The 15,678-nt window shown below is 35.6% G+C and overlaps 1 pseudogene; it reads right to left on the bottom strand.

Moving 5' to 3' along the window:
• Nucleotides 1-6,671: 6,671 nt before the first annotated feature.
• Nucleotides 6,672-15,678, bottom strand: part of LOC117098772 — a 59,932-nt pseudogene continuing 50,925 nt past the window's right edge.

Genomic DNA, 15,678 nt, shown 5'->3' on the forward strand with positions numbered 1-15,678 from the left:
TCTAGGTCCTATAACAGCACTTGGCATATAGTAGATAGAAGAGAAGATCAGGCAGTTGGCAGGGCCTTGTGCCTTCCACCTCTTCCACCCTCGACTACTGTTCATCTTCTTTGAGTGTGGGAGTGACAGGATTTGCTGCCCCTCTTCCAGCACCATAAACCTTTCCATTGCTAAGAGAGGAGGGACAAGGCTGGGAGGTAGAACCACATACCTTTCCCTTAGTGGTGGCCAATCCCTTCCTTCATTTCTGCACCAATACAGGAGTCTCTTTCCAGTCTTCCCACAATTATTTCCTTGAGCACTCGATGGATTCTGTGCATCGGGATTCCTCCTTGTCCCTGGGGTTTCCGTGATTTTTGTTTATGCTGTTTACTCCAGCTCACACTCAGCTGATAGCCATATATTCCAATTTTAAGTGCATTCTTTGGTGGCTGTCTGATGACCACTATTTCTTTCCAAGTATAACGTAATAATCTAGGCCATTTATTCTGTTTCTCTTCACAGTGATCTGATTTCCCTTGAATTTTGGGCTTAACTGTTGCTAAGAAACCTCAGCTTTTTGATAGGCCAAGGTGGGAGAAAATATTTGCAAACAATGCATCCAATAAAAGATCAGTACCAGAATACACAAGGAACTCAAACAGCTCAGTATCAGAAAAACCCAAATAATTATATTTTTAAAAATGAGCAAGTGATCTGAATAAACATTTCTCAAAAGAAGACAAACAAATGGCCAACAGATATGTGAAAAAATGTTCAACATCACTAATCATCAGGGAAATGCAAATTAAACCCACAATGAGATATCATTCAACCCTAGTTAAAATGGATTCTATCAAAAAATAACAAATGCTGGCAAGGATAGGAAGAAGGGTGAACATTCATATGCCATTGATGGGAATGTAAAGTAGTACAGCCATTACAGAAAGCAGTATGGAGGTTTCACTCTACAAACAAAAAATAGAACTACCGTATGATCCAGCAATCCCACCACTGAGTACGTTTCCAAGAGAAAATAAATCAGTACATGAAAGAGATATCTGCACTCCCATGGTTTTTGCAGCACTGTTCATAATATCTAAGATAGGAATCTACCTAAGTGTCCATCAACAGATGAATGTATATGGAAAATTTGGTAAACGTACACAAGGAAATGCATTTAGCTTTTTAAAAGTAGGAAATCCTGTCATTTGAAACCACATGGGAGGATGTGAAGGACATTATGTTCAGTGAAATAAGTCAGGCAAATAAATTTCATGTTCTCACTTATACGTAGGAGCAAAAACTGGATCTTCTGGAAGTAGAGAGTAGAATAATAGTTCCCAAAGACTGAGAAGGGCATGGGAGAAGGTGAGATAAAGAGAAGTTGGTTAATGGGTTCAAAAATACAGTTAAATGGAAGGAATAATTTCCAGTATTCAGTAGTATTATAGGAAAATAATTTATTGTGCATTTCAAAATAGCTAGATGAGAAGAAGTATAATGTTTCCAACACAAAGAAAGGATGTTTGAGAGTGTGTATATCCCACTTACCTTGACTTGACAATTACACATTGTATACATATATCAAAATATCACATGCACCCCAAACACATTTACAACTATGATATATCAACACAATAAACCAAAATAGAAATTATGATTTCTTATGTTATAGTAAGAATAACGCTCTACTTTTGTACATCCCTGGGAGAGGCAGAATGTCCAGGCTATGGTCTTTAAGGGCCAAACATCTGGATAAATGTTGCTGAATTCTGTCATGTTTTGAGCTTTTTCCAAATCCACAAATCTTAAGAATCTAGTTGACAAACTTTAGAATGACGATTTTGTGTGCTATGTAGATTCGAATAAATAAAAACATTAAGGTAGATAAGAGAGTGACATGGATAAAACCCATCTTCTTGAAACTATGTGCGCTTTTACTTTTGTAAAAAGTATATTTATCCACCTTATCACAATTATTAACTGAACTTATTGCCTAATTAGTGGTTTTCCATTTCATTTCCTTTCATAGACTCACCTAGGGTATAACTGAACAATGTAGCAATAACTCACCCATGTCAAAGCTTAAAATATTTACTCATCAAGTGTGTGTCTCACAGTGCAAATAAACCTAGACCTAGTTAGTTGAGAGAGTTAAATTATTATGTTTAAATTTGCCTTTTTATTTTTGACCTTTTACATATCTTTATCTGTTTTATACGGCCATTTATTCTCCCATATAACTGTCCAAAAGATTAAAATTGCATTTTATGCTTCATTAAACTATACATTAGGATTCCTGAGATTCAGAATTAAAGTGACATTATTATGAATAATATGATTGATGCATAATTATGGTATAATTACCAACTATTAAGATACTTAACCTAGATGGTTGTGTCAATAAACATAACCTTTTTTTTCAATTTTTATTTAAGAGTCAAATTATGAATATACTTCATGTTTTAATTAGCTATTTCTTCTGATTTTAACTCATTTTTATCAGAAAAATAATAATGACTTCATTTTAATCTTAAGGTAAATGTACATCCTAAGTATAACCTTGGGATAAGAGAAAGTTTGCATGACTTATGATGCTAGATGTCATTATTGATGAATTTGTCCAGGGAGTATAAAGCACACACTGAAATGTTCCAACTGTTTTCCACTCGGTGGCTCATTCATTATTCACTTTCTGCCTCTATAAAATTAGCCAGTGGACCCTTTACAGGGAAAGATGGCTATTCTTACCAAAACTTCTAATTTCATTCTAATCTAGTCAAACACATGCTGTAGTGTTATATTAGTAATGCCCAATTAGCAAGGCCTAGGGTAGAAAATAGAAAAAAAAAAAGACAAATGCAAGTCATTCCTGGTAAAGTCATTTAATCTCACTCATCAACAGCTTTGCTTATCTTCACGAAAATAGCAAACTGGAAGTTGTGAGAAAAAGAAAAGTGAGTCAGTGGGTCATGGTTCCTAGACAACAGTTTCTGAGCCGATGCGTTTTACTTAAGACATTATAAGGACAATGACTTGTTCCAAAGCAGAACCTTGTTCAAAGTAGGAATGCAATATAAGTTCATTCAGTGAACGGATTGAATAATATGATACTCTGAATTTTCTATGCAAAACTTACAGGCATATGTATTATGTATATTAGGCAAAACTTACAGGTATATGTATTATATATAATAATATTTTGCCATATTTATTAAATTGTTCACTCACATATACTCTCTATTATGTGACAGACACTGCCCAGAGTGCTGAAAATCCTTAATTCATTCTTGATACTTTCTCTCAAGCACTTCAGGGATAAAATGAGTTTGCTGAGATGGAATTATCTTTGGGTGGGTGTGACTGGGACACAGCTTGAATGTACCTAGGGTCTCAGAATATCCTGCATTGTGACCTGTGTGCCAATAACCTGGACATTTTACATGGTTAAAATTTATTGAGTTACATAATTATGTATTTTTTTTGTATGCATCTTATCTTAAAAACCTTTTTACATGGGATTTGTGAATTGACTTTCATAGACACAACGTATTTGGTTTGAGAGTCAAAGTGCAAGTTGTAGAGGACTAATAAACGTCCAGGATTGCCTGCCAATTAAAATACAGGAAACCCAGTTAAATTGGAATTTCGATAAATACCAACTTTTTTTTCCTGTAAGTATGCTCCAAATATTTCATGAACATACTTATAATAAAAAGTATTAGGCCGGGCGCGGTGGCTCAAGCCTGTAATCCCAGCACTTTGGGAGGCCGAGACGGGCGGATCACAAGGTCAGGAGATCAAGGCCATCCTGGCTAACCCGGTGAAACCCCGTTTCTACTAAAAAATACAAAAAACTAGCCAGGCGAGGTGGCAGGCGCCTGTAGTCCCAGCTACTCGGGAGGCTGAGGCAGGAGAATGGCGGGAACCCTAAAGGCAGAGCTTGCAGTGAGCTGAGATCCGGCCACTGCACTCCAGTTTGGGCGACAAAGCAAAACTCTGTCTCAAAAAAAAAAAAAAAAAAGTATTTAACTAAGTGTCTTATAAATCCTGCAAATTTTGCTTGCTAAGTCAGGCAATCTTAATTGGAAGTAATCCACAATCACTGTAAATCAGCAATGAAATATTGCTTTTTTGTTTTTTACAGTTATATGGTATTTGCCACCTATCTTGAAACAGCTTACATTTTCCTTGTAATACTGTGAAGCTGTTATAAATCTACTCTAGCTGGAGAAATTTGCAAGACATATTTTTAATTACAAAAGAAAGATCACCAGGCTTGGTTTTCAAGAATTAACCAGGAAAATTAAGCAGGAGGTAGACTGAGAAGAACAAAATTATCACATAGTAACTGCAACAACGGCCTTAAATTAATATTGTGCAGTTTTCTAAAATCAAATAATAACAGTTTAAACCTATTATAAATAATGTATTCTACAGGTAGCTTTTACTGTTGCAGTTCACTGTGGTCATTCTACTTATTATTAACTTTCCACATTTATGATATACAGATTGTGTTTGCCTTCTTGGCTCATTCTAGAAGTTAACTTTGTTGTACATTGGGTAAAAAACCAAGGACAACCTGAAGAACTCATCTTGTCACTGGTTCCTGCTGGTAGAATTCTTATGCCTAGAAGTGCCATGTGGAATAACTTACTTTGTATAGGCAACTGGTGAAAAGTTTAGTGAATTCACTAAAAGAATTTTACTTTTGTTTCAAATATATGGAGGCTGCATATGTCTTCTAGCAGTTCAGAATGATATTCTGAAAATAAATTCCCATTGATATTTTGTTGGTTTTCCACGAAATGGCCAAAGGGGAGAAAACTTTCAATATTATTCTGTAATGATTCAATAACCAGGTTATCAGTTGGTTCTGTTTTATTGTATGCACTGTAAAAACTTCTTTTAAAATACAGGACAACCCCAGGGTATATTCTCACAGTCAGTTGTACTTTTTTTCTTTCTTTTTTTTTTTTTTTTTTTTTTTTTTTCTGAGGCAGAGTCTTGCTTTGTCGCCCAAGCTGGAGTGCAGCACCACGATCTCAGCTAACTGCAACCTCCGCCTCCCAGGTTCAAGCGATTCTCACACCCCAATCTCCTGTGCCACCATGCCTGGCTAAGTTTTTATTTGTAGTAAAGACGGAGTTTTACCATATTGGCCAGGCTGGTCTCAAACTTCTGACCTCAAGAGATCTGCCCATTTTGGCCTCCCAAAGTGTTGGGATTACAGGCGTGAGCCACCGCGCCCAGTCAGTCAATTGTATTTTATTCTTCAAGTGCTTTTTATCTAAAGTCCTTTTGCACAATAACAGTTATTGTTATTTTTATACCTAACATGGAAACATTATAAGTAAGTAACGTTTGGTAAAGGCATTCTATTTTTTTTTCCATTTAAAGCACTGAGAAAATGAAGCTCATAACCATCAAAGCAATCATAAAACCTTGGCAAAGATAATGATCTGTAGTTCACCAGAGTCTAAGTTATACTTTGAGTGTTATACTTCATATTTTTATGCGCAATATTGTATCACGATAAGTTGAAAACATTAATGTACCCCTAAGTATCCGTAAAGATCAAGGTGTCAGAGAAATATAGAATTATTTTTTTTAATGAACAAGTGGCCTACTTCACTGGAAGTTGTTATATAACATAAATCCAGCATTTAATGGTGCACAGAGTATGTCCCTATATATATATATGCTCTGTAGAATGCCATCTTCGGATTGTTCCTAACAAGAATTCTATGGAAGCTTGCAGGAGTTAATTTTATCTTCAGAAGAGCCTAACTATCTAGCCATGAAGTTGTTTAAAGGCTGAAGTAGAGGGAGATTATTCTGTTTACTGAGAAAATGCTGTAAAATCCTTGTACAGTTTTAAACCTGTGTCTTCATTCTTCATGTTTCCACTTACACGGTTGTCATCAGTAAGCATTCGTTTTCAGTTTACCAGCGAACCTAATGTAATATAGTGCAACTTTCTGTTGAATAAGGGAAGAGTACTTTGAAAACAATTAGAATTTGAATTAACCTACTTTTAAAATTTGTTAATATTTTTAAATTTATTTGATTGCCTGTCGCAAATCTATGACAGTGGCAAAATGGATACAGGCTACTAACAGTAATACATTGTCTGCCTGTTAAAAATTCTATAGCAAAGGAAAATAACACATATGTAAGAGTCAGTTAATGCTCAAAACCTCTTATGAAGGAGTAAAAATTGCAAAACATGTTGATTCTTAATTTTGAATCTGAATATATGAGCTACATGAATGTAAATATTTATGCTGTATAGACATAACATTTAATAATGTATGCAAGATGGTTTTCTGCTATGGAGTCTATGAGCTACCTTAAAGCACTAACAAATACAGTTATTTTACTATGACTGCAAGGAAATGGCTCAAGCTACTCCCCGTTTTCAGAAAGAAGTTTATTTAATGTACAAAAAGTATGAATAGAACCAAAAGTAAATAAACATGATCACATTTCTTTACACTGCTATCTAGTTCTTTATATTAACTTTACCATTCAGATAATAGAAAGTAGGTGGCAATTTAGGGATTGGGAAAGAGATAAAAAAAGAAAAATCTTTTCTACCACGTTCATTCTTCTATACTGTGTATATCTGTGCTCATAGAATTGGCTTCTTTCACTTCTCCAGGTGCAGGGATTCCGTTGAAAAAAAATCAACAACTGGACCTGCTCAACAGCTGAGGGAAGCTGGAAATGATGAGTCCATATCTCGGTGCACTGTCATACAATTAAAACAATGGTGTATCTACCAACTTATAATTTTTAGGGATTGCAAACAAGGCTTTTTCTTGAAGTTGAACCAAAAACAACTCCCTGTGTCCCATAGACTTTGTAATATGTGCAGGAACATAAGGATACTGGGGAGGTTCAAAATGCCCTCTCCATCAGTGACCAATGCAGCCATCAATCGCCCAGTCTTCAGAGCTCCATCTTGATCACCCATTGTCTCTGACATTAAGCGTTTTAGTCCTACAACTTCCTCTTCTTCTGGGTTAAGTTCGCGACCAAGTGATCTGAAGAAAGTTGTTCCTAGCTGTAGCAGTAACACTTGGGGTAGCCAGGGCTCATGTCCAAGTGGAACCCTTTCTGGAGTCTTCTCCATTCTAATTTTATCAAATCCTTTCCTCATGCACTAAAATCTGGCTGCAACAGAGCTGTCCTTCACACAGAGGGGCTCTTTTGTACCAAAAGTATTAATTGATAAGAGGGTGCAACTTGATGGTGTGCTCTAGGGTGAGGGGCTGGGTCTGCTGGATGTACTTGCTGCCCAATGACTGACCCCCCGGGGCCAGCCATTCTGTGAGCAATTGGGTGGTGCCATAGACAAGCTGGTGAGCTCAACCCTGGAAGACAGCAGGGAGGGGGAGGCAGGGCGCACGGTTAAGTTATCTGCAACCCACTCAGCAGCCACTGCCTGCCATTAACAGGAGACCCCGAGAGAAGACCAAAGCTCTTTCTAATCATAAATTTCATAGAAACTAGAGAAGAGCTGGCAAAATTGAAAAAAATTACTCTGTTAACTATGTGTTTAGACTTAGCTAATAAATTTTGGAATCTGTATCATTATTTGCTACTAGGCATTCAATAAATATTCTAGACATTGTTTTATAGTCTTTTATTTTTTTCTTCTCTTCAATTTATTTTTAATTGACAAATAAAAATTATATATATTTATTTATCTTATGCAACACGAAGTTTTGAAATATGAATACATGGTGGAATGACAAAACCCAGCTAATTGACATGCATTTCCTCACTAATATTTTGTGGTGAGAACCCTTAAAATCTACTCTCTTAGCAATTTTCAAGAATAAATTGTTATTGATTATAGTCAGTATGTTGTAGAATAGATTCCTTGACCTTATTTCTCATAACAGACATTTTGTAATCAGTATCACCCTCATTCCAGCCTCTAGTGACCACTGTTCTATTCTCTGCTTCCATGAGTTCAACTTTTTGAGAATCCGCATATAAGTGAGATCATGTGACATTTCCCTTTCTGTGACTGGTTTGTTGAACTTAACATAATCCTACAGGTTCATCCATGTTGTCACAAATGACATGATTTTATTATTTTCCAAGGCTAAATAGTATTCTATGGTGTATCATATCACATTGTCTTTATTCATTCATCGTTTGATGAAGACTTAGATTGATTCCGTATCTTGGTTATTGTGGATAATGCTGCAGTGAATATGGTAATGCAAGTATCTCTTTGACATGTTGATTTAATTTCCTGCAGATTTATACCCAGTAGTGGTATTGCTAGATCATATGGTAGCTCTATTTTTGATTTTTTTAAAAACCTCCAAACCATTATCCATAATGGCTGTACCAACCTATATTCCCACCAACAGAATGCAAGGGTTTTCCTTTCTCCATTTCCTCTCCAATATGTATCTTCTGACTTCTTGGTAATAGACATTCTAATGTGTTTGAGGTGGTATCTCATTGTGATTTTAATTTACATTTCTCTGGTAATTAGTGAGGCTGTTTTTTGTAAAATACCTGTTGGCCATTTGTGTCTTCTTTTGAGAAATGCCTACTCAGTTCCTTTGCCCATTTTTAAAGAGGGTTATTTGTTTTTGTGCTATGGAGTTGCTTGAGTTCCCTAAGTATCTTAGATATCAACACCTTATCAGATGTATGCTTTGCAAATATTTTCTCACAACATTGGTTATCTTTTCACTCTGTTAATTGTTCCCTTTGTTGTGGAGGAGCTTTTTAGTTTGATATAACCCCATTTGTCTATGTTCACTTTTATTGGCAGTGCTTTTGGGGTCTTACCCCCAAAATAATTGCCCAAACCAATGTCACAAAACCTTCCTCTTATGTTTTAAATTGAGTTTAAATTGGTTCTTCATAGTTTGTCATTCTTGACATTGCTTTTATATATCCCTGCTCATATTCTGATAGGCTGAACCAAGCTGAGGGCCAGAAGGCAAAGGGGTCCTTTTGAAGAGTCAGATCATGGGACTTACAGCAGATGGAGAGTAGATCTGATGGAGAAGTGGGAGGTACCCAGGACTTCCTATGAACTTCTTTACTGTGCAAGACACCCCTCTTTTGGAGCGATGTATTAAAGATGCTCATTTATGGGTTGAAGAACTACTCTTGCCTTGCTTTTTCACTGACAAGACAAGGCTGTTTGAACATCTTTAACTCATTACATATTTAACCTTAAGTTGTTGGATTCCCCTTTCAGGTTGAATAAATGATTTCTAACTGAATCCTTGCCTTTGAATTTGGATGCATATTTGGATGAAACTGTGTTTTGGGATTATAGTTTCAGCCCGGGCATCCACGCCAGCATTACCACTGTGAGGAAAAGTTAATGTTATTTTCTGAGAGCAAATTCTCAGCTGTTCTCCTATGAAGAGCGATATCATGTGATATTTTTAAGGAAGTGAGATTTGCCAAAGTGAAATCCTAGATAAATAAAAAACTGGTAGCTGAGATTACTGAAGTGTTGCATGTAGTATTTGAGAAATCTTAAAGAATAAAGCATGTCATGAAGAATTAGAAATGTAATAAAGTTGCTCAATTTTTTAATTTGAGATGTTAGCTTTGAGCAAATACTCTGAAGAATTATTTTAAAATTTGACAAATGTATTAAATGCTTTCCAATAATAATAAAATGTATGTAGGCTTTTAATGCAATCTCCAAAACCATGTCTAGCATTTGATGATTTTTTTCAAATAATATAGTCATATACAACTTCCCCATTTTAAAAGTGAAAAAAAAGTGTTTGGGGAAAAAGTGAAAGAAATAAGCAGCCAAAAGTTACTGTAATATACTTGGAATGCAGTTAATGCAAAATGCTACTATGACACAGCTTAATCCTCCCCAATGAGATGAGTTGTCAGTTGCCATTTAATCTGCTAAAGCATAGTCCTTTTTTGGGCAACAGAAAATAATAAATTAGGAAAAAAGCAGTCTTATTTAATCCTACTAGCCAGGGCTGTGATAAGCTGATAGAGAAAACAAAAGGGAAATTGAATTTCTCAGAAATAATCTAGCAAAAATGGGTCAGAATGGAGTGGAAAGGGGAAAAAAAGACAATACCACTCTACTTTAAAATAGGAGGCAGCCAGAAATTCAACATGAATTATTATTTATCAAAAGGTACCCACTTTCCAGCCTTGCTGTAAATTTCCATTTGCAGAAAGCTCAAATATCTCTGAACTTGATGCTCTGAATAAAAGGTGTGATTTCTAGAGGAAATTTACTAGCTGTCCTATTTCCCATGCAAAGGGACAAAATCCTGCAACTTCTAGCTTGACTTCCTCGCTAGGTATGAAGTAATATCTCCTGTTCATATAAGATAAAAATCTTGTAGTTTGTAATAGAGAAATATTCATTTCTCATTTGCTAGTTTTTTTAAATTGAAGTTTTAGAATAAAGATATAGTAATTGGATATATGCCACAGGTAATTTCCCTTAAATAGGTTGCTAAATATGTTCTGCCTTATACAACGTGCATTCAAGATATCTTGCAGATATAATTTATTTTAAAGCGGGATTTCTTTTTGAAATCCGTCATTGTTTGCCGGTAAAATGAAAAGTTGTCTGTTACTGAAAATTTACCTAATTAATTACTTCTAAAATTGAAGCAGTAAAATTCCAAATTGAAAAGGAATAAGTTAAATTGTCCCTGTTTGTAGATGACATAATTATATATACAGGAACCCTGAAGACTCCACCAAAAAACTGTTAGAATTAACAAACAAATTCAGCAGAGTTGCAGGATGTAAAACCAACATACAAATATCCATAGCGTTTCTACATATTAAAAATGCCTGAAAAAAATCAAGAAAATTCCATTCACAGTAGCTACAAAAAAAATAATAAATAAAACACTTAGGAAGAAATTTAACCAAAAAGTTGAAAGATCTGGATACTGAAAACCATAATGTATTGATGAAAAACATTGAGAAAGGGAAGACAAATGGAAAGATATCTTGTGTTCACGGATTGGAAGAATAAATATTATTAAGTCTACACCACCCAACATGATCTACAGATTCAATATAACGTCTATCAAAGTACCAATGATGTTATTCATAAAAATAGAAAAAATAACCCTAAACTTTGTGTGGGACCACAAAAGACCCTGAAGAGCCAGAACAATCTAGAGCAAACAGAACAAGGCTGGAGGCATCGTACTATCTGACTTCAAAATTTACTGCAAAGTTCTAATAACCAAAACTGCATGGTACTGGTATAAAATCAGATACAAAGGGCAAAATAAAAGAATAGAGAGCCTAGAAATGAATCCATGCATTTACATCCAACTTATTTTGACAAAGGAGCTAACAAAACACAATGGGGAAAGACGATCTCTTTATTAAATGGTGTCGGAAAGACTGGATATACACATGAAGAAGAATGAAACTAGATGCTCATCTCTCATTATAAACAAAAATCAATTCAAAACGTATTAAAGACTTAAATGTAAGACTCAAAACTATGAATATTAGTAGAAGAAATCATAGGGAAAACTCCATGACATTGATCCGGAAAATGACTTTAGGAATATCATTCTCAAAGCACAGGCAGAAAATACAAAAATAGGCAAATGGAATTTCATCAAACTAAGAAGCTTCTGCACAGCAAAGAAAACAATCAACAGATTGAATAGACAACCAGAAAAAGGGAGAAAATATTTGTAAGCTATATATATGATAAGGGGTTAATATCTAAAATATATAAGAAACACAAACAACTCAATAGTAGGAAAACAAGTAACCTGATTTTAAAATGGGCAAATGATCTGAATGTAGATATAGAAATGACCAACAGGTATATATGAAAAAAGGTTCAACATCACTAGTCATCAGGGAAATGCAAATTAAAATCACCACCTCAAACCTATTAGAATGGCTATTATCAAAAAGACAAATGATATGTGTTAGCTGTGGAGAAAGAGAACCTTTGTACACTGTTGATGGCAGTGTAAATTAGTACAGCCATTATGGACAACAACATGAGGGTTCTTCAAAAAATTAAAAATAGAACTACCATATGATCCAACAATCCACCACAGGGTGTATATCCAAGAGAAAGAAAAATCAGTATGTCAAAGAGCTATTTGCTCTCTCATATTCATTGTAGCACTATTCACGACAGCCAAGATATGGAATCAACCTAAGTGTCCATCAATGGATTCATGAATAAAGAAAATGCAGTAGGAATACTAGTCAGTCCTGAAAAATAACAAACTCTTGCCATTTGTAACAGCATGGATAAACTTCTTTGTGTTTATTATGTTAAGTGAAATAAGCAAACACGAAAAGAAAGATATCGTATGACCTCACTTGTACCTAGGATCTACAAAAGTTGGTCTTATAGAAGTAGAAAGTAGAATGCTGGTTACCAGAGGCTGGGTGAGTTGGAGTGGGGTGGGCAGATGCTGGTTAAGGAAGTTAACCTTATGTCATCAGTTAGACAGGAGGAATAAGTTTGAGAGATCTATGGTGACTGTAGCTAATTATCCTCTATTGCTAAGACAGTGGAAGTAAAGTGTTTTCATCACAAAAGTGATAGCTATATGAGGTGATGCATATGTTAATTAGTTAGATTTAGTCATCCCACAATGTATGTATACTTGAAAACATCATGTTGTATATAGTTAATACATTCACTTTTAACTATTCATTTTTTAAAGTAATTTTTTTTTTTTGAAATGGAGTCTCACTCTGTTGCCCAGGCTTGAGTGCTGCAGTGCAGTGGTGTGATCTCAGCTCACTGCAACCTCTGTCTCCCAGGATCAAGCAATTCTCTTGCTCAACCTTCCAAGTAGCTGGGACTACAGGCGCCCAGCACCACGCCCGGCTAATTTTTGTATTTTTAGTAGAGACAGGGTTTCACTATTTTGGCCAGGCTTGTCTTGAACTCCTGACCTCATAATCTGCCCACCTCGGCCTCCCAAAGTGCTGGGATTACAGGTGTGAGCCACTGCACCCAGCCAAAAGTAAAAAAAAAAATATTTTTTAAAAGCGATAGTCATCCAAAGATTTAATAACTTTTATTTTATTTAATAAATATTCCACTGTGAACATAGCAGTGTACTTGTTCTCTGTTGGTCTACATGCTAATCAAAATAGACAAGATGAAACAGAATATATATATATCCATGACTATATACATACAAGATATCAACAGATTATATTGATAGACAATATAACAAATGAAACGTGGTTTCACTTTGAGTAATGTATTTCTGATAAACTGTCATCTCAACATTTCATGTTATAGAATATATTTAAATTCAAATTGCACTTCAAAACTCAGTACATTTATTATTAATCAGTGTCCTAGAGGAGTTCTTTGCACTTCAAATATTGCTGCAATAGCTTAGGCACAGGACCTCCCAGATGATGCTAGCATCGACAGTCAGATGGTAAGAAATTAAAAGACGTCTGTGAGACAATAACTACCTTCGTTTAAGTGTTTTTCTACCACTACTTAGATTTATAGCAATTAATTTCCACATGCTTTAACAATAAGCCTGTCCTCATTAAAACACTAAAACCAATATGTAGAAAACATATTACTTCAGTATCTTGTTTCCAAACGGTTATATTGGCACTGGTTAGACAACATATTTTTAAAATTCACACATCTTAAAATCATACTCTAAGAGGTAAAAAAATCATACTCAACTCTGCAATATAACATTTTAGGATCTTATTGTAGGTTCTTCAGGCTTTAGGAAAACAACATTAAAATGTGCTGGCTTAATTTTCTTCTCTAGTTGTAGTCGCATTGTCCTGTGTGAAGAGAATCCTTTGATGTGGCAGGAATGCGCCTTTGAGATGTAACTCTAATATATACTTGGGGACCATTGACCTCATGTCTTCAAGAATCCCATTAACACACACACACACACACACACACACACACATACACACACACCTCAGAAACCAAAGGTATTAAGAAAAGGAATAACCATATTGTATTTATATCTCAGGATGAACATTAAAGGTGATCCATTTCATGATCCATCCCTTTATTTCTTAAATCTTTTATGTCTTTTCCTTAATTTTCTTCCTCAAGAGATCTGCTCGATTGGTTCACATATAACAAACCCTGACAACTTTGCTAGACACCTTGCCCCCAGGACCTTATGAAGGTCTGATAAAATAGAATGAAACTTTACACTGACCTGGAGTTGATATAAAGGCATAGGATCACTCCTCTAAACATGGTTTTTAAACTCCAGACCCACCCAAGCTGCTCTCCAAAATGAAAAGAAGTGGGACACATATTTATATCGTGTCTATTTTTATTGAGCAATGTGATGGTAATAACAAATATAAAAATAGTATTCCCACCTTAAATCTGATAAACCTGAGGCTAAGAAAGAGTGTGTAACCGGCCTGTGACACCCATACAGTGAGGGGTGAAACACAGAATAGAAACTGTAAATCTTTGACTCCAATGTGCCCTCCTAAAACCAGGTTACCCTGTGTGTTCATACATGGCAATATGTAGGTAATTTTCTGTGTGATTTTGATTCAGTTGCCTTGTGATCATTTGGTCAAATGTTCCAAACTTTTCTCATTCAATGGACTATATGTTTCTTTTCAGAGCTGGTAAATGAATACTTGAGGTTCACTGGGTTTAGAGTGTCAAATAAAATAGAGAAGATCCAGTTAAATTTGAACTTCAGATACACAAATGAATAATTTGGTTAGGAAATCATCAGAGTTTGGGGGACTACTAAAACATAAAGGGATAAAGAGTTTATTGCAGAGAGAGAGAGCATGGTACTTAGAACAGTGGTTCGGAAACTTTAACTCACATGAGAATCACCTGAGCACTGGATGAATCCTAGATTGCTAGGGCTCAACCCCAGAGTTTCTGATTCAGTTTGGTTCAGAAAAAGTTCCAAGGATTTGCATTTCTAACAAATTATCTGGTAATGCTGATACTTCTGGTCTGTAGGCCACATTTTCAAGCCAGAAAATCACTGTCTTGAAAAAATTGGGTAGTTTTTTTTAAATTTATGGTATTATTTATTTGTCCAACAATTATAATTTCTATAGCACTGCTCAATGGTTAAGATTCAAGCAGTGATTTGTTTTGTTTTTGAGTCAGGGTCTTGTCTTTTTCCCCAACGTTGAAGTGCAGTGGTGCAATCACAGCTCACAGCAGCCTTGAACTCCTGGGCGTAAGGGACCCTCTCACCTCAGCCTCCTGAGTAGCTGGGACTACAGACATGCATGCCCATGCCTGGCTAAATTCTTTTAATTTTGTAGAGATGGTATCTCACTATGTTTCCCAGGCTAGTCTCAAATTGCTAGCCTCAAGTGATCCTCCTGCCTCGGCCTCCCAAAGTGTTGGGACTACAGGCGTGAACCACGACACCCAGTTTTGATTTTGACAGGTATACTCAATCAAAATACAAAAGGAAGGTGAGTTTTAAATACTGACAGGAAACTTAGAAATGATGGATCATGGAATCTAAGTTAGATATATGTAAGGAAGACAAAAAGAGAGCTGAAGGGACAGGGAGGGGAGTTGAAGAAAAGAGATCAGAGAAGCAGGATCTTGTTTCTCAACCATGGCTGAGCATTAGAATCATCTGGGACTCTTAAAAATTACCTGTGCTGGAATCCCATCACCAGAAGAAATTTTAATTCAGTTAGTCTAAG

Source organism: Trachypithecus francoisi, unplaced genomic scaffold (assembly GCF_009764315.1).
Source record: "Trachypithecus francoisi isolate TF-2019V2 unplaced genomic scaffold, Tfra_2.0 Contig01474, whole genome shotgun sequence".
Lineage (NCBI taxonomy): Eukaryota > Metazoa > Chordata > Mammalia > Primates > Cercopithecidae > Trachypithecus > Trachypithecus francoisi.